The following is a 25,053-nucleotide window of genomic DNA, read 5'->3' as shown; positions in this document are numbered from 1 at the left end:
AGACAGATTTTCTGCAAATAATTGAAATCCATAATCAGCAGCTTTGTTCAAAATTTCATTTTCTGTAACTGTGAAAGTGAAATTAAGGGACGAGATTTGGGACAGAATTTTTAAAGATACGTGAAGAAGGTTATTGAGTGGTACATAACTTGGCAAACCCGCAACAGCAGGTTTTATATAAGAAATAGGTCACCCATAAACAGCTCACTCACACCATCAGCGTGCCCAATTTTGTCTTCTATCTCTTTAACTTCATCTCCATTATCAGCAATTTTATTCATGTTTTAGAATTTAGTTCAAATTGAAGGTATAACCAGAGGACATCACTACTCCTAATCTAAGTAATACCAGTGAGCAAAAATACAGTGTCTTCAATGGCAAACATCCAACTTTCAGTATTATGCCAAACTTATTAAAGAACATGATACTGGCATTTTTACAATGATGGAGTAATAAAAATCATTAGGGCAATTTATCAGGTTTATAATGCACATCAAGTGAAAGGGCTGGCAGTGTGTGCAAATGTAGAGCACAGTGTGTAAATTGTTGAGTATTGTCAGGCAGAAGTGAGAAAATTAATTATGCTGGGTAAAAATATATGGGAACAAGAATTCAGCAGGCAATGTTAAGCAGAGAAGCACCACATGGAAGTATGGAATCATTGTTTAATCAATGGATGCCCTATTCTGGGTTCACAGCTGGGAGGTAGAAATACACTTGGAGATGCAGAGGTCCCTGATCCTCTTCATGATGACTTTTGCCAATCCCAACCAAGACAGTATTCTTAGTCATTCTCCCATGGAAGCAAGTGTCTTTGTGCCATGATCTCAGCTGTGGGCTCTTTCAATTATGCTTCCTCCAATGCTGGACTTAAGTATCCTGCAAGTGGAGCAGATTTTCTTCCCCAGAAGAGCAGCTGGAGACAACAGTGGGGAATCAGAAGTCAATGATTGTAAAAATTGAATCAACCCTACAGAGCCCTCTAGTGGTGAATAGTCACATTCAACTGATTCATGACCCATTATTATAGCTCAATGAGGACCCCAGCAACACTCAGGCCTCCCAAAATTAATTAAACCAAAGATGCTCTCCAGTTAGCACACCTTCTCTTGCTTGTTATTGAGAGAGGCACTTGAGAACTTAATCTAGGAGAGTTTCCTTGCCAGATGCTTTGATCCCCAAGAGCAGAGTCCTTACACACAGTAATCATAAGCCTCTCTCCCTGGTCCATGTCCTTGGATGCAATATGCAAGATTCATGACACAGAAAAATAAGAAAGGAAGGAAGGAAGGAGGGAAGGAAGGAAGGAGGGAGGGAGGGAAGGAAGGAAGGAAGGAAGGAAAGAAGGAAAGGAGAAAGAAAATAGCATTGTGGTGCAACTCATGGGTTTACCATAAATTTAGGTAAAGTGGCGGCTGGTGCTGTGCCATAATCATTAAGCCTCTGCCTGTGGCACTGGTATCCCATACAGGTGCTGGTTCATGTCTCAGCTGCTCCACTTCCAATCCAGCTCTGTGCTAATGACCTGGGAAAGCAGTGGAAGATGGTGCAAGTGCTTGGACCCCTGCACCCATGTGTGAAGAAGCTCCTGGCTTTGAGTTGGTCCAGCTCTGGCCATTGTGTCCATTTGGGGAGTGAACTAGCAAATGGAAGACCTCTCTCTCAGTCTTTCCCCTTGTCTATCTGTGATTGCTTATCAAATAAATAAGTAAATATTTTAAAAAATTAGACAAAGTAACATTTATCTGTGTAATTTCTGTTCTATAAGTAAATCAGAAATTAGAGACTAAGCATAATTGGTTTTCAAGTTTCCTATAAATCAAAAATTTACCTCTTGCAGTATCACACAGTAAAATTTACTTTTTCAAAGAGGAACAAGTTTAATAAGTGCCTTCAAAGAACTTTTTATGATGAGCCAAATTCACTGTTACCAGAAAAATATTTGTAAATTTTAGGAAGGCTGATTAGAAAAAATCAGATATGCCTTCTCCTATCCACATGACTTTGTGAGATTAAGATAGTGCTTTGGCTGGCGCCATGGCTCAATAGGCTAATCCTCCACCTGCGGCGCCAGCACACTGGGTTGTTGCCTGGATGGAGCGCCAGATTCTGTCCCGGTTGCGGGCGCAGTGGCCATTGGGGGTTGAACCAATAGAAAAGGAAGACCTTTCTCTCTCTGTCTCTCTCTCTCACTGTCCACTCTACCTGTAAAAAAAAAAAAAAAAAAAAAAAAAGAGAGAGTGCTTTGTTTCAACTTTTTCCTATTGATGAATATTGTCACTTGAAATTTTTTCTTTAAAACTAAATACTAATTACCAGTAATCAATCATCCAAATAAGTACGTGATAATATACATTATTTTTTATTCAGCACATCACAGTGACAAATGTAGAGTAGTAGCACATTTATAGTCTGTTCTGGACTCTATTAAAATATTTATTTTCTTGAATCTATTCTGCTTTCTTCATTTCTTTTTTTAAAAGGATTTATTTATTTACTTATCTGAAAGTCAGACTTACAGAGGAGGGAGAGGGTGAGATAGGAAAGGAGAGAGAGAGAGAGATCTTCCACCTGCTGGTTCACTCCCCAAATGACTACCATTGCTGGGATTAGGCCAGGCAAAAACCAGGAGGATGGAACTCCAACAGTTCTTCCATATAGGTGGGAAGTGCCCAAGTACTTCAGCAATGTTCTGCTGCTTTCCTAGGCACATTAGTAGTGAACTGGATCAGAACTGGCACTTGAACCTGAGTTCATCTGGGATGCCAGCATTGTGAGCAGCTGCTTAATCTGCACCAAATGCTGGCCCCTGTTCTTGATTCTTAAAGGACACAGTAATGTCTACATGAAGAGAGATATGTACCAGACTTGAGTTTTACTATGGACAGATGACAGACACTGTAGATTTAGCTGAGTTTATGCCCAAGGGGTAGGACTCATTTAAGTTTCTTTTTTTAAAGATACGCTTTACTTACTTGACGACAGAGTTACAGAGAGAGGTAGAGCCAGAGCCAGAGCCAGAGCAAGAGAGAGAGAGAGATGTCTTCCATTCCACTGGTTCTCTCCCCAATGACTGCAATGGCCAGAGCTGAACTGATCCAAGCCAGGAGCCAGGAGCTTCTTTCAGGTGTCCCATGTAGGTTAGGGGCCCAAGGACCTGGGTCATCTTCCACTGCTTTCCCAGGCCATAGCAGAGAGCTGGATCAGAAGAGGAGCAGCCAAGACTTGAACTGGTGCCCATAAGGGATGCCAGTGCTGCAGGCTAGGGCTTTAGCCTGTTGCGTCATAGCACTGCCCCCCATTTAGGTCTTCTAACAAATTCTGGTGTTAGCTTGACTTATAAATAGAGACAGTTAATAAATTGCACAATAACCTTGGTAAATAATAGAGATATCTTTTGTTTATTTAGAAAGAGACTTTTAAAAGTAATTACATAAAGAATATAAGGAGAGGCTAGCATTTAAGCCACCATTTGTAAGAATAAAATCCTATATGGGTGCCAGTTCAAGTTCTGGCTGCTACACTTCTCATCCAGCTCCTTGATGATGGCCTGGGGAAACGTCAGAGAATTGGCCAAGTGCTTGGGCTCCTTCATCCATGTGGCAGGCCTGGAAGAAGCTCCTGGCTTTGACCTAACCCAATCCCTGTCTTTGTAGCCATTTGGGGAATGAACCATATGATGGAAGATCTCTCTGTCTTTCCCTCTTCTCTGTAACTTTGACTTTCAAATAAACAAATAAGTCTTTTATAAAAACAATATAAATAAAAATCAACTCTTTAGATATAGGTGATTTTAGGAGCTCATCAATGTGGCTGAGGAGGTTATGTCCTATCTGAAATGCTGGCTGGCATCCTTTGTCAGCACCTGTTCAGGTCCTGATGCTCCACTTCCTATCCAGCTCCCAGCCAATGGCCTGGGAAAGCAGCTGAAATGACCCACATGATTGGGTCCCTGCCATCTACATGGAAGACCAGGATGAAGCTTCTTTCTCCTGGCTTTGGTTTTACCCAGCTCTGGCCATTGCAGCCATCTGGGGAGTGAAGCAGCAGATGGAAAGTCTCTTCGACTGTTTCTCCATCCTTGCAAATCTGCCTTTCAAATGAGTACAATGTATCTTTAAAAAGAGAAAAAATAGGTGATTTTATCCAATGTTAAAATGAATTCTTTAATGTTTCTTCAAAGGTCCTTTATTCTTCTGTATTGTAGGAAATAGTTGAAAATATTTATACCCATTTTTATAGATTTTGAAAATTTATTTGAAAGAATTATAGAGATAGCAATAGAGATAGAGATATAGAAAAATATAGAGAAAGAGAGGGAGAGAGAGAGAGAGAGAGAAAGAGAGAGATGTTGGTTCCATTTGTTGGTTCACATCCCAAATGGCCACAATGGCCAGGGCTGGGCTGAACCAAATCCAGAAGCCAGGAGCTCCTTCTGGTCTGCCCACATAGGTGGTGCAGGAACCCAAATACTTGTACCATCTGGGATATGAACCGGTGATCATATGGGATACCAGCACCATAGTCACTGGCTTTACCCACTATTTTCACAGTGCTGGACCTCAATTTTATTTTAAAAATAATAAAAAAATAAGTTGCATATTTTACTTACAATCAAATAGATTAAAAATAGGTACATTTGTTTTGGGAATCTCTAACATTTTCAATCATTATACCAATTTAAAAGTCTTAGTACATCAGCTTGAACAGATATGGAGGTCCAGGTTGGGTAGATTTTTCTCTTCTGTGGAATTAATATACATACATTCTATAATCCTAATGATTTTTAGTTCTTTAACAATGCTTTATATAAAAGCACTCAAAATTTCATGGTTATAAAATTAGATGATAATGTGTATTGCCCATGAACCTTTTGAAATACCTTCTTATAAAATATAGGGGCTGGCACTGTGGCATAGCGAGTCAAGCCACCACCTGCAGTGCCAGCACCCCATATGGGCACTGGTTTGAGACTCAGCTGCTCCACTTCTGATCCAGTTCTCTGCTATGGCCTGAGAAAGCAGTAGAAGATGGCCCAGGTCCTTGGGCCCCTGTACCGATGGGGAAACCCAAAGGAAACTCCTGGCTCCTGGCTTCAGATCAGCTCAGCTCTGGCCATTGCAGACATTTGAGGAGTGAAGCAGCAAATGGAAGACCTCTTTCTCTCTCTCTCTGCCTCTCCTTCTCTCTCTGTGTAACTCTTTCAAATTAAAAATAAATCTTGAAAGGAACAAAGGAAGGAAGGAAGGAAACAGAAGAATCAAATGAATGAATGAATGGAAGGAAGGGAGGGAGGGAGGAAGGGAAGAAGGAAGGAAGGAAGGAAGGAAGGAAGGAAGGAAGGAAGGAAGGAAGGAAGGAAGGAAGGAAGGAAACAGAAGGGGTAACAAGAACCTGAAATGACTGAGGCTTATGTCTTTGTTCCATCAGTCCCAACTCTGAGTATAGATAAGGACATGGGGTGCCAGTTTCTTTCTGGCTACTTCTTGCTTATATGAACCATTGACATATACTCTGGATTGGATTGATTGAAGAAGAGCAGTCTTGCATTTTTCCTGCATAATTGCTGGGGATATAGTAGTCATGTGCTCCTCTAAAGACTTTTGAAATATGTTAATTCTACATAGTAATAATGGAAGCATTATGATTATGAGGATAAAAGGAGAAATTAGAAACATTGCCCATGGTGGGAAAGATGGGCAAAATGAGAACAAAGAGGGATATAGGAGAGCAAAAGAGTCCTGCCCAGTTAATGTGAAGACAGATGTACACCTGAGTGTTCCTGTTTTGTTTAGTGTGTATGTGCTGTCAAGGAACTGTTGGGTAGTTAGTCTGGCCTGCTTCTAGTCCTGGGGCCCCTCATTTCCTCCCTCTCTTTATGGAACCCTGGCTGCTGTCAGGGGTTAAGGCAAAGACTGTTCTGCTTTCTTCCAGCTGAGTAGGGGTGAAGTAGGGACCTGTGATCAAGACAGCGTTCCAGCAGAAGCTGGCCTCTCAAGGGGGTTGCAGTGCCAGCTCACGGAAACTATCTCCATTCAAGGTTTCATGTGCATGACCATCTAGAATTTCTCTGCTTAAGTCTGGAGTAAATGAATCTAACAAGCAAATTAGATGCACAGAAAACAAAACAGTATTAGAGTGTCTAAGAAAGGTGCTATAGAAACCAAGAGGGAGTTTTCCCATTGAGAGATAAAAGGAAACTGACAAGAAGGACTTGATAATTACCAGGTTGATGTTAAGGCCAGGCCAGGTATAAGTGAGGCCCAGACCTATCTATCTCTTCACATGGGGTACTGGAAGTGACATCATAAATGAGGTGGGAACCTCCTTAGGGAAGACACCCTGTTGACTTCCATTACCCACCTGGCCTGGGAGCAGAGCTGGCCTGAATAGATTAGTTTTAATAGGTTACATCTCTAAAAGACATTTAGAGCTCTGCCTGCAATGTTACTGATCCTAGGTCATCCCTTCAACCATGCTGGTTACTTTGGAAGTTGGGAAGAATGAAGGGCTTTTTCAGTTTAGGGAGGGCCAACAGGGTCTGCAGCTCTGACCCAGGAGTCCTTCAACCTCCAGGGAAGTTCCATTTCCACTAGTGTCACTCTTGGTAGAGTTACCAGGCCCCTTCAGGAGCCATCTTCTAGCATGACTGCTGCTTGCCCAATGCCCAGATTGCTCATATTGCCAGTCAGTGCCATTTGAGGTAGACTGGCTTTGTTGGGTCTCCTTGGTGGAAGACTCCTATGTAAGGCAGCCATTAATTGGCCTGCCATCTATCCTTACATTGGTTCTTCTGCCTAAATAACTCCTCTTCCTCCTAGTCTCTGTTAAAGTGGACTACGGAGGCAGCCTTTGGGAAGGTCAGCCAAGGGGGTGCTCAATCCCATCCCTAATCCTTGGTGGCCAGAGCTAGAAATCTGTGGTCACAGGCATGTTATCACAGTGTTTTCCAGGGCTGGTACTGTGGCACAGCAGGTTAAAGCCCCAGCATGCAGTGCTGGCTCACCATATGGATGCCAGTTCAAGTCCCAGATGCTTCACTTTTGATCCAGCTCCCTGCTAATGCACCTGGGAAAGCAGCAGAGGATGGCACAACTCCTGGGGCCCCTTGATCCATGTGGGAGAACTAGGAAGAAGCTCCTGGCTCTTGACTTTGGAATAGTTCTGCTCATGTGGCCATTTGCAGAGTGAACCAGCAGATGGGAGACTTCTCTCTCTTTGTAATTCTTTCAGATAAATAAAATAAAAATAAACCTTTAGAATAAATAAAAATAAAAAAAGAAAGATAAGATTATGCCCATAAGGAAAGGTATGTCCCTCTAGGTAAGATCAAACATTAAGACCATGTTATCTAAACTGTCATGCATTTTGAAGTAATTATTAAGACCCTCTCTCCCTTAGTTTGGTTTGAAAAGGAAGGTTTCAAATGTTTACTGTGCAAAAAGTCTTTCAGAATCTTGAAGAGGACACATTTTAAACATAGAGCCAACAATGTTTCAATTTCCATGAGCAGTAAATCTGATTTTTAGTACAAAATGTGAATGATGAAAGACTTTAAATAGGTAAAATTGTAAATGGTTAAATTTAAAAACTCATTAACTAAAAATAAGAGGTGATTGCCTACTCCAGACAGTATTTTCGAAAGCATCTGCAAGATTTTATAAAACATTTATCTCTTTTAGGCCTCTAGGACCTTTTCATTAAGATGACTATCATGACTGATAGCAACACAACAAGATGATAGGACTTTTGTAGCATTTGGACATTTGTATTGATAGCATTTTATATCATCATAACATTTAGTACCATTTCACATCTTTACACTACCTTTAATATAACCCAATTAGCCTAATTAGTTGATGTCTCTACAAGATGAAAGAAATATCCTTTAACATTTCCAGGGACCCAACTGGAAATATCAAAGTCAAAAGAATTTGGGCCGGCGCCGCGGCTCACTAGGCTAATCCTCCGCCTAGCGGCGCCGGCACACCGGGTTCTAGTCCCGGTCGGGGCGCCGGATTCTGTCCCGGTTGCCCCTCTTCCAGGCCAGCCCTCTGCTGTGGCCAGGGAGTGCAGTGGAGGATGGCCCAGGTGCTTGGGCCCTGCACCCTATGGGAGACCAGGAAAAGCACCTGGCTCCTGGCTCCTGCCATCGGATCAGCGCGGTGCGCCGGCCGCAGCGCGCCGGCCACGGCGGCCATTGGAGGGTGAACCAACGGCAAAGGAAGACCTTTCTCACCTGTCTCTCTCTCTCACTGTCCACTCTGCCTGTCAAAAAAAAAAAAAAAAAAAAAAAAGAATTTGGAACTTTATTTTTTGAATGCCTGCAAAGATGCCAAGAAGGCTTAAAATGTCTGGTAGAAATAGGATCCCTTAACATCTTAATGTAATATAGGCCAGACTTGATCATTGTTCAAAAGTGATCCCTCAAATGCTTTAAAATGAGCATATAATCAAACCACAACTCTTATTAATAAAGACTCAGGTGTTTTTAAACAATTGATCTCTTTGGTCTTTCTCTAAAATGGAAAAGTAAAACCTTAAATGAGTTAGCACACAGAATCATCTCATAATTTGAAGCAATTTTAACAGAGAAATAGAGAAGAAAAGAGAGCTTACCGGAGTTGGTAGAAAACTGACAGAGTCATCAATTAAACAAAAAACTATTAAAAGGAGATGCTTTTAATCTATTTCAGAATTAGCAATTAAGACTATCACCAAATAGTTCTGCTGATTTCCTTGAGTTACATTTTGAATTGATCTTTTAAAAATCTCCAAATTAAAGATTTTCTAAATAAAAGAATATAGCAAATCTCAACCTTAATCTCAAGCAGTCTTGAATAGTTTTCCATATATGATCATTTGTAAAAATATATTTGTTAACAAATTTAAATTACTTTATAGACTGTAAATCAGAGATTACAAAATAGGGCCAGCACTGTGGTGCAGTGGGTTACAGTCCCAGCCTGTGGCACCAGCATCCCATATGGGCAATGGTTCAAGTCCTGCCTGCTCCACTTCTGATCTAGCTCTCTGCCATGGTCTGGGAAAGCAGTAGAAGATGGCCCACATCCTTGGGCCCCTGCACCCATGGAGACCTGTAAACAGCTCCTGGTTCCTGGCTTTGGATCAGATCAGATCAGCTCTGGCCACTGCGGTCATTTGGGGAGTAAACCAGTGGAATGGGCAATCTCTCTCTCTGGCTGTACCTCTCTCTGTAACTCTTTCAAATAAATAAAATTATTCTTTAAATAATCTTCCTATATTCAAGACAGAAATTCCTTCAAACCCAATATCCAGTTGAATTTTACAGCTGAACCAAAATTTCATGCATGAGACCGTTATTTACCAAAGATATCTTTTTAGATTTTAAACTGAATTTGAGCCTAGTTTTTTATCCAGAAAACACCTTGGGCTAATAATGTCTGGTCAACCATCAGCTACTTGAAACTGTCTGAAACAACTACATCTTCAGGCAACTCCATGACTCCAAGGTTGACTGTGCCCAGTGGCCAGGGTGCCACAGACGAGTTACTCACTAGTGATTGTTCAACATCACATTAGATTTAATGAAGGAGGGCGTTCATCAGAGCAGATGGGCACCTTCTTGTTGAAGAGATTCTCAATGAGGACAATCTAATAGGTGACAGAATGAAGTGCTAGTGTGGAGAGAGAGCTATGCCTGGAAATAGTAATGAACCCAGTTAGCCAGTTGGTTTGAGCATTATTCCACATAGGTTAGGAGAGCTATCTCCCAGGGTAATGTTTCCATGGGAGGGGCCCTTTATTTCCTTTCCACTCCTTGTGTGGAATATTGCTGGGTAGAGGGCTTCATGGGTGTGGAATTCCTGAAATTCCTACCAGAACTTTACAAAGGACTTGGTGGCCCTCTTGGTGGAGGTCATGAGAAATTCCAAGGTGGCCAGGTTAAAATAACAGGCAAGACTTTGTCTCCATGAAATATTAGCGAAGAGATTTTGGCTGCCACTAGACAAGGCAGGTGAAAAGATAGAAGAAGGCTAGGCATGGGGCATTCTTTCAAGTGAAGTTGCTCAGGACTTGCCACAGTTCTTGAGATTTCTTTGCTAACACTGCCAAATATATTACTGGAGATGGCTGGAACAGAGATTTTTGTCTTCATGTGAGAGAGAATCTAGATGTGATATAGAGTAGCAGTGCGAGATGTGGCTGCACTGTGTTAGGTTTTAGCATTTTAGGTCTCATAGAAGGATAGGAAGTAGCTAGTTAAAGAAGTCTTTATGGGCCACTGCTGTGGCATAGGGAATAAAGCCTCCACCTGCAGTGCCAGTATCCCATGTGGGTGCTGGTTCATGTCCTGGCTGCTCCACTTCCAGTCCAGCTCTCTGCTATGGCCTGAGAAAGGAGCAGAAGATGGCCCAAGTCCTTGGGTCCCTGAATCCATGTGGGAGACCGGAAAGAGGTTCCTGGCTTCTGGCTTCTGATCATCAGAGCTCCGGCCATTGCAGCCATTTGGGGAGTGAACCAATGGAAGGAAGACCTTTCTCTGTCTCTCCCTCTCTCTGTCTGTAATTATAACTCTCATGTTGGGGTCTCAAGCCTGATGCTAGCCCCTGACCAGCAGGGTTAGCACAAGCCCTCCCCAAAAAGGCGAATGGGAAGGGTAAGGTCAACAGGTGAACACACCACAAGCACCCATGAGTTCTGTCAAAGCAGGAACCACTTTATTGAGGAAGTGTGCAGGCTTATAAAGCTTACAAAAGACATGCACAGTAGGGGAGCCAATCAGTGAAAAGGTCATGCAGGCATGGGTGGACCACGCACAGGGGCACCTTAAGCAAAGTATAGAGATCATGCACTGTCCACGTGTCTGGAACTAAAGCAGACCTATCATCCCTGCCGGTGGTCTGATGATCATACGTAGCTTAATGGCAGCAGCCACAAACACACCCCTCAAACATCCACCAGGCACCATATTGTGATGGAGATTTTAGGCAATGCCCAATACTCTCAAATAAAATAAATAAAATCTTCTTTTTCTTTTTTGAGAGGCAGAGTTAGACAGCAAGAGAGACAGAGAGAAAGGTCTTCCTTCCATTGGTTCACCCCCTAAATGGCTGCTTTGGCTGAACCATGTCAATCTGAAGCCAGGAGCCAGGTGCTTTGTCCTGGACTCCCATGCAGTTGCAGGGCCCAAGCACTTGGGCCATCCTCCACTGCCTTCCCGGGCCACAGCAGAGAGCTGGACTGGAAGAGGAGCAACTGGGACAGAACAAATGCCCCATCAGGGACTAGAACCCGGGGACTAGAACCTGCTGCAGGCAGAGGCTTAGCCAAGTGAGCCATGGTGCTGGCCAATAAATAAAATCCTGGAAAAAAAAAAAAAAGGCAGGCTAGAGGGGAATTGAAATTTAGAACTCATGAATTAAGCAAAATACGGCCTGAGGGAAGAAGGTCCTTTCAAGGGTGTCCCTCAGGAAAGAGGCACCCACCGAGAACCTAAGTTCTGAGTTCTCTAAGAGGAGACCATGAAAATCCCCAAGCTCAGACTGGTGTCCCAGTTTTAAGCTGTTACAGATAAGCATTTCCCCCAAGAGCAGGAAACTGACTAAACATGCCAGGCCCTAAGAATGGGTCAGGATCTCAGGGGTGGGAGTAGGGAGGGGCAGAGAGGGCTTACAGGGAAGTTTTTCTCCCTTGGGGAGAGCAGGATAAAGAGAATACAGGGGAGAAGATGGTGGAGGGGTAGCAACTGCCCCTGCTGCCCTTGGTGAAGGGAAGAGGAGGAGGCTGTGAGATAGGGTGGGGAGGAGTGAGTGGAATACTTGTTCCTGAGATGCTGGCTTCTCAGGTGGAGGGGGGAAGTGACAGATTGAAGGGGAGGCCTCAGGCCTTCTTCTTCTATGAGAACTTGGAGTGAGCAAAGTTGATCCAAAGGAGGAAAAAGGCTTGGATCAGGGGACCTCTGACAACTTGCCATTTCTCTGTGCAAAGTTACTAAAATCTTAGAGAACTTTGAGATGAAGATGCCAAATTCTGCCCATTTTAGAATCATTGTCCAACTTATGTTGAGGCCAAATTTTAGTGCAGAGGTAGATTAATCACCTCTGCTTTATCTCCCCATTCAAGCTCTTCTTCCAAAAGTCTTTAAGAGGCAGGCTAGAAGGGCCCGTGCTATGGTGCAGTAGGTTAATCCTTCGCCTGTGGTGCCGGCATCCCATATGAGTGCCAGTTCTAGTCCCGGCTGCTCCACTTCCAGTCCAGCTCTCTGCTATGGCCTGGGAAAGCAGTAGGAGATGGTCCGAGTCCTTGGGCCCCTGCACCCACGTGGGAGACCGGGAAGAGGTTCCTGGCTTCTGGCTTCAGATTGGTGCAACTCCAGACATTGTGGCCATTTGGGGAGTGTACCAATGGAAGGAGGACCTTTCTCTCTGTCTCTCCCTCTCACTGTCTGTAATTAAAACTCTGAAATAAAATAAATAAAATCTAAAAAAAAAAAAAAGAGGCAGGCTAGAGGGGAATTGAGATTTAGAACCCATGAATTAAGCAAAATACAGCCTGAGGGAAGAAGGTCCTTTCACAGGGTGTCTCTCAGGAAAGAGTCACCCCAACTGAGAACTTAAGTTCTGAGTTCTCTAAGAGGAGACCACGAGAATCCCCAAGCTCAGACCAGTGTCCCAGTTTTGAGCTGTTACAGACAAGCATTTCCCCCAAGAGAAGGAAACTGACTAAACATGCCAGGCCCTAAGAGGGGGTGTGAAATGGCCCAACCTAATACCCCAGGCCCTAAAGGGAGGAAGAAGCCTCATGAGCATCGCCCCAATGTGCTTGAGGTGGCAGAGACCTCTCTTACCAATCCAGTGGGTTGAGAATTAGGTTCGCTGTGGCCTGCAGTGATGAGATCTGGCAAAGGCTCTGTGAATGCATTGAGAAATGAGAAAGTGCAAGCAGATGAGAAAATGATCTGGAGAGCATCTCTCAGGGCCATCTGAGTCAGAAGGGAAAAGGACATGGTGGGAAAGAGAAGGTGGGGGGGCAGAGACAGTAAAAAGGGAAAAGAGTTCAGAAAGGAGAAGAAAGTCTGGAGAAAAGTTGAAATGCACAGCTCTTACCAAAAAGATACGGGAGTGGCTGATTGAGGCTAGTTGCCATTCCCTCACTCCCCCCTCACATGGCACACCACATGTAAGGAGATGATACGAACTCACAGTCAGACTGAATTTATTCAAAGAAAATGAACTTGCAGAAGTTGACCAGCTGCCAGTGTGCACAAAGACCAAACATGTGGCTGAAGTCCCAGACCCCAGTAGCCTGGGCCTTATTATATCTTAGGTGGGTTAGGGTAGAGGTGGAGAATAGCAGGTGGAGATGAGCTTCTCCATACAGGTTTTTCAAGTTTTTCAAGGGCTTCTAAACCTGGAGAAGAATGTAGTGGGTGAGGTGGGAACAATGTAGGATGTGAGACTGGACTGGTCTCTTGAAAGAAGGCAGGGGTAACAAGAACCTAAAATGACTGAAGCTTATGTCCTTGTCCCATCATAAGCCAAAGCCAAGAATCCGGAACTCCATCTGAGTTCCCACACGGATGGCAGAGACACAAGCACTTGGGCTACTTTCCCAGGTGCATTAGTGTTGTGGGCTAGCTTAGGCTCAAACTTCAATTTCATGCTCTTGCCTTTTACTTAAAGAAGAATTCTAAGTTCAGGCACAAATACAACATGCAGCATGATGAGGCTTATTTATAGTGAGAAGAATTCATAGGAACAAATAGTCTTTATTAAAGCAGAGTGTGGCAGGAAGGGGAAAGACAGACTTCCATACCAGGCTCTTCTGTGTCCACGAGGGGAGAGAGAGAAAGCATGCATTCCCCTTCACCAAGCTTCTTATGAGCTTCCAAAAGGGCAGTGTTTACATAGTCTGCTTGACATGTGGGTGATAGGATTACATGGGGGTGGAGGAGGTATGGCTTTCAGCTCATGAACTATCTATCTACCTTAGTTTTTCCACATCATGAGCAGAGAGCTGGATTGGAAGTGGAGCAGCTGAGACTGCAACCAACACACAGGTGGGATTGCTTGCATGTAGAGGTGGCTTAACCCATAGTGCCACAACACTGGCCCTGATATTGACATATCATTAACTAAACTCTATTTCATTTTCAATTTCTGTTATTGCATAATATACTTTTTCTGTCTTAGTAACCACAAATTATCATTTTAAAATCAAAATCTAGACATTTTAATTATAAAAATAATACTTGGGGGTGGCATTGTGATTCTGCAGGTTGAGCTGTTGCTTAGAATACCAGTATCCCATAACAGAAAGCCTGATATGAGTCCTGCCTGCTCTTCTGTTCCAGCTCCCTGATAATCCAGTTTCCTGGTAATGCACCTGGAAGGATAGACAGTGACCCAAGTGCCTAGATCCCTGTTGCTGTGGATTTGTTTCTGAGAGGAAGAGCGTGGTGGGGGAAAGAGGTGTAGAGTCACCACACAGACCCCAGGAGTTGGGTGAAAGCAGGCCTGAGGCAAGCAGTTGCTACAGCTGCTTATATAGTAAGGCAGCCAATCCAGTCAAGGGGCGGTCTATGCCCTAACCAATCAAGGCCTGTTGCCAGGCAGTTTCTGAAACCATCCAATCACAGCCTGTTGTCAGTCAGGCTCTGTTGTCATGTGGTTTCTGAAGCCATCTAATCACGGCCTGTTGCCAGGCAGTTTCTGTTGCCAGTGGCCATCTTGGCATGACCTTCTCACCTTCTCATTCCACCACATTGATCCCTATCACCTATGTGGGAGACCCAGATGGGGTTCCTGGTCTCTGGCTTTATCCTAGTCCACCCTAGATATTGAAGCCATTTCTGGAAGAAAACAGTAGATGGAAGCTCTCTCTCTCTCTCTCCTCAACTTCTCCCTCTCTCTCTATCTACCTTTAAAAGTACATCTTCAGTAACAATACACATATTAGCTATTAAAGACTGCGGAAGAGTATAAAATGAAAGCATGACTCCCTTCATTCTATACTAGTCATATTTTCCAGAACAAACTACTCCTAACTATTTCTTATATTATCTTCTGAGATTTCTATATGCATATATACAAGAGTACTTTAAAGTATCATGAAAATGTAATCAAATGATTAAGTCTAATTTGCTGTAATTAATTTCTTTTTAAATTTTTATTTTTATTTATTTGAAAATCAGAGATACAGAGAGGCAGAGACAGAGAGAGTGAGAGTGAAAGCGAGGTCTTCCATCTGTTGGTTCACTCCCCAGATGGCCACAATGGCTGGAGCTGAGCAGATCCAAAGCCAGGAGCTTCTTCAGGTCTCCCATAAGGGCACAGGGGCCCACGGACTTGGGTCATCTTCCACTGCTTTGCCAGGCCGTAGCAGAGAGCTGGATCAGAAGTGGAGCAGCTGGGACTTAAACAAGTGCCCAATGGGCACAGCAGGTGACAGCTTTACCTGCTGCACCACAATGTCGGCCCTTGTAACTAATTCCAAAGTCCATGCATACAAGAAAGTTTCAAAACCATTTGTGTAGTGTGTATTAGGAAAAGAAGTTAATGAATTACAAGTTTTGCACCAAAATAATGTCATCTTTAATTCCATTTCTCATGAACTTTTTGATGTGCCTTCATAAAGATATATGTGCAGAGGGCTAGCATTGTGGCATAAATGGGTTAAACCACCACCTTTAATGCTGGCATCACTTATGGGAACTAGTTTCTGTCCCAGCTGCTCCACTTCTGATCCAAATCCCTGTTTATGTGCCTGGGAAAGCAGTGAAAGATGACCTGGTTGAAGCTCTTGGCTCCTGGCCCCTGGCCCCTGGCCCCTGGCTCTTGGATTTGGCCTGGCTCAGCCCCAGCCATTGCAGCCACTTGGGGAGCAAATCAGCAGATTCACAGGGAGAGATGGAAGAGCTCTCCTTGTCTGTCTCTCTGCCTTCTGAATGAAATGACAATGAGTAAATACCACTTTATAAAGAGATACATATGCATGTGTCCTTTTTTTACAAAGGGGCATTTTTTCTGTACCTTGTTTTACATAAGTACTCTGTCCCTACATCATTTTTCAGACCTATTACATATTTAGTATTTGACTGTACAGATATACCATAATGCATTTTACCAATTCTCTGTCAATATACATTTAGGTTGCTTCTGTTTTATTCCCATCTTGAACAATACTACAAAGACCTGACTTGCTCTTTACATATTTGACCAAATATATATAAGATAAATTTGCAGTTGAATCCTAGCAAAGGACATTAACATTTAAAGAACTTTGATCTGCTAAATTATCCTCCAAAGAGAGTACTGTGTTATTCTCCTGCCAATATGAGTGCAAGGGCCTGTTTCCCCACACCTTCCAAAAGTGTGTGTGATCAGAGTCAAAATTCCGTCCTATTCTTCCGATTTCCCATTTCTTCTGCTCTCTGTCTTCAACTTTTCTTTCCCTCTTTTTAGGTCTCTGATCACACTTGGCTTTTGCCAAACTAATTTGTGAATATGTTCTGCAATTATTTCCTCTCTTCTTACCTTCTACACTGCTTTCTCTTACCCTCCAACCTCACTTTTCCTGCTCACAAACTTCCCTGATAGTTTCCCTGCAGCTCAGCCCAACTGAACAGAAAACAAGTGCTCACTCTTTCCCTGGTCTCCCAACCTGCCATCCTCTTCAACCAACAGAGAATGTTAATCAGGAAACATGGGAATAATTTCATAAGAAATAATACTGCCTGTGGTGCTGGCATCTAATACAAATTTCTTATATAGGAGTATGCTTTTGCATTTAATTACACCCATTCTCTACTGCTTATAAACATTATCATATGAAAAACAGAAATGAGAGTTAACTATATCAGAAATTATGTCAGAAATAAACTCTGAATTTTAAAAAGCTATAATATACATGGTTAATTTTGGCAATCTGCACAAATGACCTGCGTCCTATTACTTTTTGCTTTTGAGTACTTCCCAACCTCTCTACTGACCTCCACCTCCTCCCTCCTCCTTCACTCCTACTCTCTTTCTACATCACTGCCCCCTTTGCCGCTGAAGCTCTCTCCCTTTGGAAGCAGTCTTGTAGACTGACATTCAATCATATGAGAAATGTTACTTATTTCAAAATGGTTCTGTAGGACAGGCCTGAATGGCATTTGATGGAAATCAACTGGCCTTCTAATAACCCTTAAATATGTTTCCAGCATACATGGGGCCAGTATTGATGCATAATATGTAAAGCCACTGCCTGTGACACTGACATCCCACATGGGCTGTGGTTCATGTCCCAGCTACCCTACTTCTAATCCAGTTCCCTGGTAAGATGCCTGAGAAAGTATCAGAGGATAGCCCAACTGCTTGTGTCCCTGCTTCTTCATGGGAGACATGGTTGAATCTCCTGGCTCCTGCTTTGATCCAGTCCAGCGCTGGCTGTTGTAGCCACTGAGGATGTGAACCAGTGGATGAAGATTGGTATCTGTGTGTGTGTGTGTGTGTGTGTGTGTGTATGTTTCTCTTTTCCCCTAACTCTGCCTATCAAATAAATAAATTTCTTTTAAAAAGTTTTAGAAAGGGGTCCACACTAATGGTGCAGCTAGTTGAAAACATCCCTTGCAACACTGGCATCCCATATAGGTACCAGTCCTGGTGGCTCCATTTCCCATCCAGCTCCCTGCCAATGGTCTGGGATCAAGTACTTGAGCCCCTACACCCAAGTAGGAGATCTGGCTCCTGGCTCCTGGCCTCAGTCTAGCACAGCAGAGGCTGTTGTGGCTATTAGGGAGTGAACCAGAAGATGAAGATCTCTTAGAATAGAAAAAAGAGGGGTTGGCGCTGTGGCACAGTAGGTTAATCCTCCACCTTCTGTGCTGGCATCACATATGGGCCTGGAAAAGTAGTAGAAGATAGCCCAAGTCCTCGGGCCCATGCACCCATGTGGGAGACCCAGAAGAAGCTCCTGGCCCCTGGCTTCAGATCAGCAAAGCTCTGGCCATTGCAGCCAACTGGGGAGTGAACCAGCAGATGGAAAACCTTTCTCTCTATCTCTCTCTCTGCCTATAACTCTACCTCTCAAATAAATACAAAATCTTAAAAAAAAAAGAATAGAAAAAAGATTAAAATTAAGAAGAATAAAAAAGCCCCTCTCTCATTCTGCCTTTCTATTTAAAAAAGTTTTAAAAAATTTAAAAAAAGAAAACTGACCACAAATATTCTGACTCAATTTGACATACGATGGAGCCAAGAAAGCTACTGCTGACTTTGTCTAGTGCCTCCTCAATCCCTTTCTGCAGAAAAAACAATTCCTCTTGCTTTCCAAGCACCCAAAGCCAAAATGACCAGTGCTACCCAGTTTAACTCTGTTAAGGCTGCTCCAGCATTGAAGGAAAGAAGGAGGAAGGGACACAAATGCACAGTGCTTTAGATCATAGTTTCAGACCAGAGTCTCATGGCTGGGGGGGTGGGTGCTTTCTCAAGATGGAGTCTCAGGTGCTCCAAAATGGAGTCCCTACTGTCCAGGTGTTACTTCGTTACCAGCTTATGCATCTCATACAAAATATTCCTCTCTTACACATTTTATAAAACTTGCCAGAAACCTATAGCCATGAGGGGAAGGATGTGCCAAGGCAGCCAGTTAGCCTGATGAGTCTAAGCATCCTGTTCTCAGCTTTTTCCAAGTCATATTAACAGGCAAACAACATGGTTGCTCAGAAAGTGGTCTTACAGTTGTTTCATGGGTGTGAAGCAGCTCTTCCCACCAGAAACACAAAAATGCTGGTCCACTCACAAGCACTGTGATAGGGAGGGCACTGGGGAAAAGGTCACAAACAACACACTGGGGCTGAGAGGAGAAATGCTGTCACCCTAACACCCTCTATCCAGAAATCACTTTCTGTGTTTACTTCCTAGATGGCCTCATTATGCTAAATGAGTTTCATAAACTGGTAATCTGGTGACAATGACATTCTATCAGGACACTGGAATCACTCAGTTATTCATGTGAAAACTGCATTACACAGAAATTCACTCAGCAATAGTTTTCAAGGTCACATCTACTCTACATCTCTGTGGGGGGAGAGGTGAACTTTTTTTCTTTCCCCTCTTCTTTTTGACCCCTCCTCCCATTAACAACTTGTATAGATGCTTCCACAGACCAGTCTTTATGAAAATGTAGAACTAATATCGTCCTATGTAAAAACATGTCACGGGTTAAACACAGAACCCAAAATAAGACAAGTAACTGGACTTCTTCATTAATTCAGTGTGGGGTCCAGCACTGTGGCAGAGTGAGTAAAGCTGCCCCCTTCAGTGCCCACATCCCATATGGGCCATGCCAGGTAGATTGTTTTGAAAGGGAGGGGGGAATTTTTTCTAAGTCCCAGCTACCCCACTTCCAATCTAGCTCTCTGCTATGACCTGGGAAAGCAGTAGATGATGGCCTAGGTCCTTGGGCCCTATACCCAGTAGGAGACCCAGAAGAAGCTCCTGGCTCCTGGCTCCTGGCTCCTGGCTTCAGGTCAGCCCAGCTCTGGCCATTGCAGGCATTTGGGGAATGAACCAGCAGATGGAAGACCTCTCCCTCTCTCTCTGCCTCTGCCCCTCTGTATCTCTGACTTTCAGATAAATAAATAAATCTTTTTTTAAAAAAAAGTATGGACTGTAAGATAATCAGCCTGGTGGAGCACTGGGTGACTGATTTTCTGTATTTGTGTTTATAGTTCTCCACTTCATGCAAATCCAGACTAAAATAGCTCCAGTTGTTGACTCGCACAGTTCACTCACTCTCCATGACAGGCAATAGCAGTTGACATCCTTCCTAACAGGAGAAGGAAGAAGAGCTGACGACAGAAATTGAAAAGCAAACAATTAAATCATCAGCTAAGATTCTGTGGCCTCAAACTCCAGATTGAAAAGTCTGCTAACTAAACACGGAAGAAGGATCAACCCGCAAAGTTATTGCTCACCCTTCACACTGTTCCCTCTGGCGAAAAGCTCAGCAGCAGGGCCACCGCTGCCAGATGTGTCCATGGGGAATCCAATGGCCCGATGAGGTGCAGAGTGGGGGCCACGGAGCAGCTCCTATTCTGCCCTCCTTCCCACCCCTGCTGCCTCCCGCACTCCTCTGAAGGCCACTGAACCCCTCCCCACAGAAGCAGCAGCCAGAAGGCATTCCGTGGGAGCCAGGCTTATTTAAATAGAGTGAACTGGGAGCTTCATGGCCTTCCTTCCCCGCCCTCTCACCTGCCCCGCTTGTGCAGTTGTCCTGACCGGTGCTCTCTGTTTTGTAACCACCACATAAAGCACATTAAGGAAAATTTGAGCAAGGTAACACGTGGGCCGGCCTGCACTAGGAGGCTGGGCAGTGGCAGTGGGAGACAGGAGAGCCAAGGTCCCAGCCCTGACCATGCCCTGGGAAGCCACCAGGATCACTGAGAAGCAAGTGAGCCACGTGGCAGAGCCACCAGCCGCCCTCTCGCCCCACCCCTCTTCCACACACGCATAGATGCCCCTTCCTGTTCTCCATACTTGCCATGGAAAGTCCTGGGAGCACATCCCCCTGCTTCAGGACACTCAGGGAGCAAAGCGGAGAGTGTGGAGCAGAAAAAGTCCCCGGCATGTGGGACCCACAGGCGGCAGCTGAAGAGGCACAGAAGCAGCGGGTGGCGGCTCAGGGTGTCTCCGCAGACTTCCTGGGATTGTGTGCAGAGCAAGAGCGGCAGTGAATGTGGGAGAAGGAGCAGTGTGGCCTCTCAGGCTGACTCTGATCCTTGAATGAACTTCCTCTGTTCTCAACTCTGCACCAGAGGGCAGGTACCGTCATGCGCAAATGCTGGCACAGGTACTCCCACGTCCACACGCACAGGCATTCGGAACGCAGAATACGTCAGGGCACCTGGTGACTCTGGGAAATGGAGTCCAGGCCATGCATTTCTAGAGACTGGAGGGCGATCCCCAAGGGCTTCAGTGTGGAATGGATGGAGAAATACTGGCCAGCAGGGGGCATTCACTCTGTTCACATCCCCTCTTCTTTTCCTTCCCACCCCAAAATCTCAATGATCAGTTGGTGTTCTTTCCTGAATCAAATCTTAAAGCGTGGCACTCACTTCTGCTAACTGATCCCAAATCCTGGCTCCTTCATAAGCTCTGCCTTCTTCCAGAAACATCTTACTGGTTGCATTGTTCCTGGAAACTTCTTTCAAATGATTATGAAAGCAATATACCTTTTAGCAGAGGTGTAGAGGGTAGAGTTTAACATGCAGATTTGATAATACAATTTTTATTTGTGTTTTATTGATGTTTATAGTTCTTCTCAAATCATTTTACACCATCTTTTAATTCCTCAAGCATAGAAACAAAGAAGGGAACTGGATACTGAACTAACATTGCTAAGTATCTTCTAGGAGCAAGATTAAGGGACTAAATGCCTTACCTCATAGCATTTATACCTTGGATTAATTCTGGAGACAGTATAATCAGGGTTTTCACTAAGGGGAAACTGAGGTGCAAAGAGTTTAGAATTTTCCCATGGCAATATCATTAAAACGTCTAGGTTAAAGGCTAACTAAAATATAATACTGGTCTAAGAAATTCTTTTGTCTTGGGGCTCAGTTTCTAAAACCCCAGATTTGTCATCTGGGGAAAAAAAATGAGAGACAGGGAGGTTGGTGCCATGGTGAAGCAAGTAAAGCTGCCTCCTGCAGTGCTGGCATCCCATGTGGGTGCTGGATTGAGTCCCAGCTGCTCCATTTCAGACCGAGCACTCTGCTATGGTCTGAGAAAGCAGTAGAAGATTGCCCAAGACCTTGGTTCCCTGCACCCATGTGGGAGACCCAGAAGAAACTCCTGGCTCCTGACTTCAGATGGGCACAGCTCCAGCCATTACAGCCAGTTGGGGAGTGAACCAGCAGATGAAAGACCTCTCTCTCTCTCTCTCTCCTTCTCTCTGTGTAACTCTTTCAAATAAATAAATAAATCTTTAAAAAAAAAGTGAGAGAGAGGAAGAGTACCCACAACAATAATCTACACTGTGGAGAACATAGGATTACAACTTCTCTAAAAAGGAAGGCAATTCAAAGTTGCTATTATTCCATGGTCATTTTCATTTTTTCTTACATTTAATATCAAGATAGCATATATATATTATGCAATCTTAGGTATACATATGATTTTTAAAATGTTTAAGTAGAAATGCAAATGGATAACTGGATGACATGGAGTTCTATGTTTATGATTGCTTCTGTCAATTCTAGTTCATGGGATTAGAGTTGTTGCTGGATTAGGAATGCTTAAATATTTATCCATTGACTTCACACTAGTATTTACTGTCAGGCAATATTCTTTGGGTAGACTGCTCTTTCTTGCCAAATTGAAATTTAAATGGGGGCAAGAAACATGTTTGCCTTGAAATTAACTCAGCATCTGGACAGAGTCTCTTAGTGCAATGAATAAATGAGAATATAGAAACAAGCAAATAAGAGTTCTGACCCCCAAGAATTGCCTAGTAGAGGAGACAAGGAAATAGAAATCTATTTGAAGACTGTCACAATTAGGGTTGAAGTGTATAAACAGGAACCATCCAGGCCAACAGGTCAAATGTTCACCCTTGCTATGGAAGGCATTCCATTCATTTATTTAATAAGCATTTATTGAGCAATCTTCTGTGTTGTATGTGGAAAGAACTACCAGACACTTGATTTCTCTAGAAATTGAAGTAAGAGACACTGAACAACCAGATACAGGCAGGGAGACTGGGCTGAATCACAAAAGGCTTTGGACACAAAGGTAAGGAAAATAAAAGACAGGGGGTAAATTAGTCTATTAAAGATAATTTAGTTGGATCCATGCAGACGTACTGTGGCAGTGAGAATGAAGAAAAGGCAAATATTACATTGAGATCTACATGTAGAATCAATGGGAGTTCAATGCTTTAATATGGTGGATGAAGGCAGATGGAAACTTATGTGTAAATCTTAATTTGGATTTTATTTTTAAAGCACAAGATGTTCTCACCACATTAATGTTCATCAGTAACAAAAGGCTACCTCCAATCAACTTACAAAGTTTGCATAAATCTAGAACACAAACTCATGGGTAAATGATATGTATAAGCCCTATGTAAATCATCAAGGCCATCATGTTAACTGCTACCATATACAATGGTCCTCACTATGATGCAGTTACTTAGAAATTAAAAGACATGGGGTCAGCGCTGTGGTGTAGTGGGTAAAGCCTCTGCCTGCAGTGCCAGCATCCCATATGGGAACCTGTTTAAGTCCCAGCTTCTCACTTCTGGTCCAGCTCTCTGCTGTGACCTGGGAAAGCAGTAGAAGATGGCCCAAGTCCTTGAGCCCCTGCACCCACATTGGAGATCCAGAAGAAGCTCCTGACTCCTAGCTTCAGATCAGCTTAGCTCTAGCCATTGCAGCCATCTGGGGAGTGAACCAGTGCATCAAAGATTTTCTCTCTCTTTCCCTCTCTGTCTCTCTATCTCTTTCTCTGCCTCTGTCTCTCTGAAATTGTGCCTTTCAAATAAGTAAATAAAATCTAAAAAATGCTGATGAGAAACTATTTTCAAAGAAAAGAAACTAGAAGACATAATCAGTGGCTATACGAACAACCTAAATAAAAATGAAATTCAAAATCTCACAAAATTACATAATTCATAGCTGAATTTGGAATACCTCACTAAGTCACAGTTCATGTGTCCAGCAATCTCAGGTACTCAAAGTACAATGAGCAGGACATATGTAAAAATGTTCCCAGAATAGTCAAAATATGCATTATAAAGTCCAAGTGAGGTGTCCTGCCACTGGCTCAGCATCATGGCTCTTAAACTGGCTCATAAACTGGCTCCTCTGGCAGGCATGAGTGGGCACAAAGAGAAGAAGAAAGCAGTCGGTGTGAACTGTGACTAAGTGGAAAGGGCTCCAAGAACAGTGATGCAGAGCTCTGTGGCCCCTAGCTGGATGTAATATGCAGGCAGGCATTTTGATTTCTGGGAGACTACCATGCTCTGAGTTGCCATGGGGCCATCAGAACTGAGCAGAATCAACACATTCAAGGCCAACATCTACAATTCATCTAGTGATAATGGAGCACAGGAGCTTGGCTTTATGGGTACAAGTAAGCCTCACTCCCTTACTATATCTTTCTGTTGGAGCCACTGGAACTGGAGAGCACATGGGGTCAGAGGGCGTAGAGGAGCATGGTGTGTGGGGGTCTAAATGTGGCAGCAGTGTGCAGAGGGAGGTGTGGAGGAGGAGGAGAGAACCAAGAGCATCTAACACTAGGGGCATAAGGAGCAGAGGAGGAAGGGAGACAGGGATGATTTGTCTGCACTATGCCTGGTACTCTCCTGGGTATAATTGATACAACATGAATGCTGTGAATATAGTGCTTACCCTAAAGACACTTCAGTCCTGGGGGACAGGTGACAAGGACATAGACCATTACAAAACAGTGTGATAAAAGGTGTAGGTGCACAATAGAATCACCTACATCATTTGTGGATTTCACATCCACGTCAGGTAAGAACAATTAGGCTAAGGTCAAATCTCAGGCAGGAGAGCCCAGAAATGACAAAGTTGTCTGAAAAGAAAATAGGCAGATGATAGGCAGAGGCTTGGTAACTGAAGCTGGGGCCAGAGCCTGGATCCTGACTGACTGGGAGGCTGTCAAACTCTCATTAACTTGTACGAGGCTGAGGTGTCCTAGCTTCTATCCTGGTGCTCATGTCTGTAGAGAGGCATAACAAGAAAGAGAAACTCACCTCTGCCTGTGGTTGACCAGAGGGACTGTGGGAGGTCCTCCATTTGAGGCCAGAATCATTTTACCCTGAGGTTTCCTCATTCATGGGAAGCCTTCTTTTCTTTCATTTTCTTTTCTTTTCTTTTCTTTTCTTTTCTTTTCTTTTCTTTTCTTTTCTTTTCTTTTCTTTTCTTTTTTTTTTTTAACAGGCAGAGTTGGTGAGAGAGAGATAGAGACACAGAGAAAGGTATTCCTTCTGTTGGTTCACCCCCCTAAATGGCTGGTATAGCTGGTGCGCTCTGCTGATCTGAAGCCAGGAGCCCTT

At 43.6% G+C, this 25,053-nt stretch overlaps 1 long non-coding RNA gene across 1 annotated transcript; it reads right to left on the bottom strand.

Moving 5' to 3' along the window:
* Positions 1-651: 651 nt before the first annotated feature.
* On the bottom strand, positions 652-20,913 carry LOC108175759 (uncharacterized). The gene is made up of 2 exons (XR_011386403.1): positions 20,512-20,913; positions 652-916 (listed from the first exon to the last, which is right to left on the bottom strand). It is a non-coding gene; the product is annotated as an uncharacterized lncRNA (long non-coding RNA).
* Positions 20,914-25,053: the final 4,140 nt, after the last annotated feature.

This window comes from Oryctolagus cuniculus, chromosome 2 (assembly GCF_964237555.1).
Source record: "Oryctolagus cuniculus chromosome 2, mOryCun1.1, whole genome shotgun sequence".
Lineage (NCBI taxonomy): Eukaryota > Metazoa > Chordata > Mammalia > Lagomorpha > Leporidae > Oryctolagus > Oryctolagus cuniculus.
The sequence above is the reverse complement of the archived record's forward strand: the minus strand, read 5'-3'. Positions and strand labels throughout refer to the sequence as shown.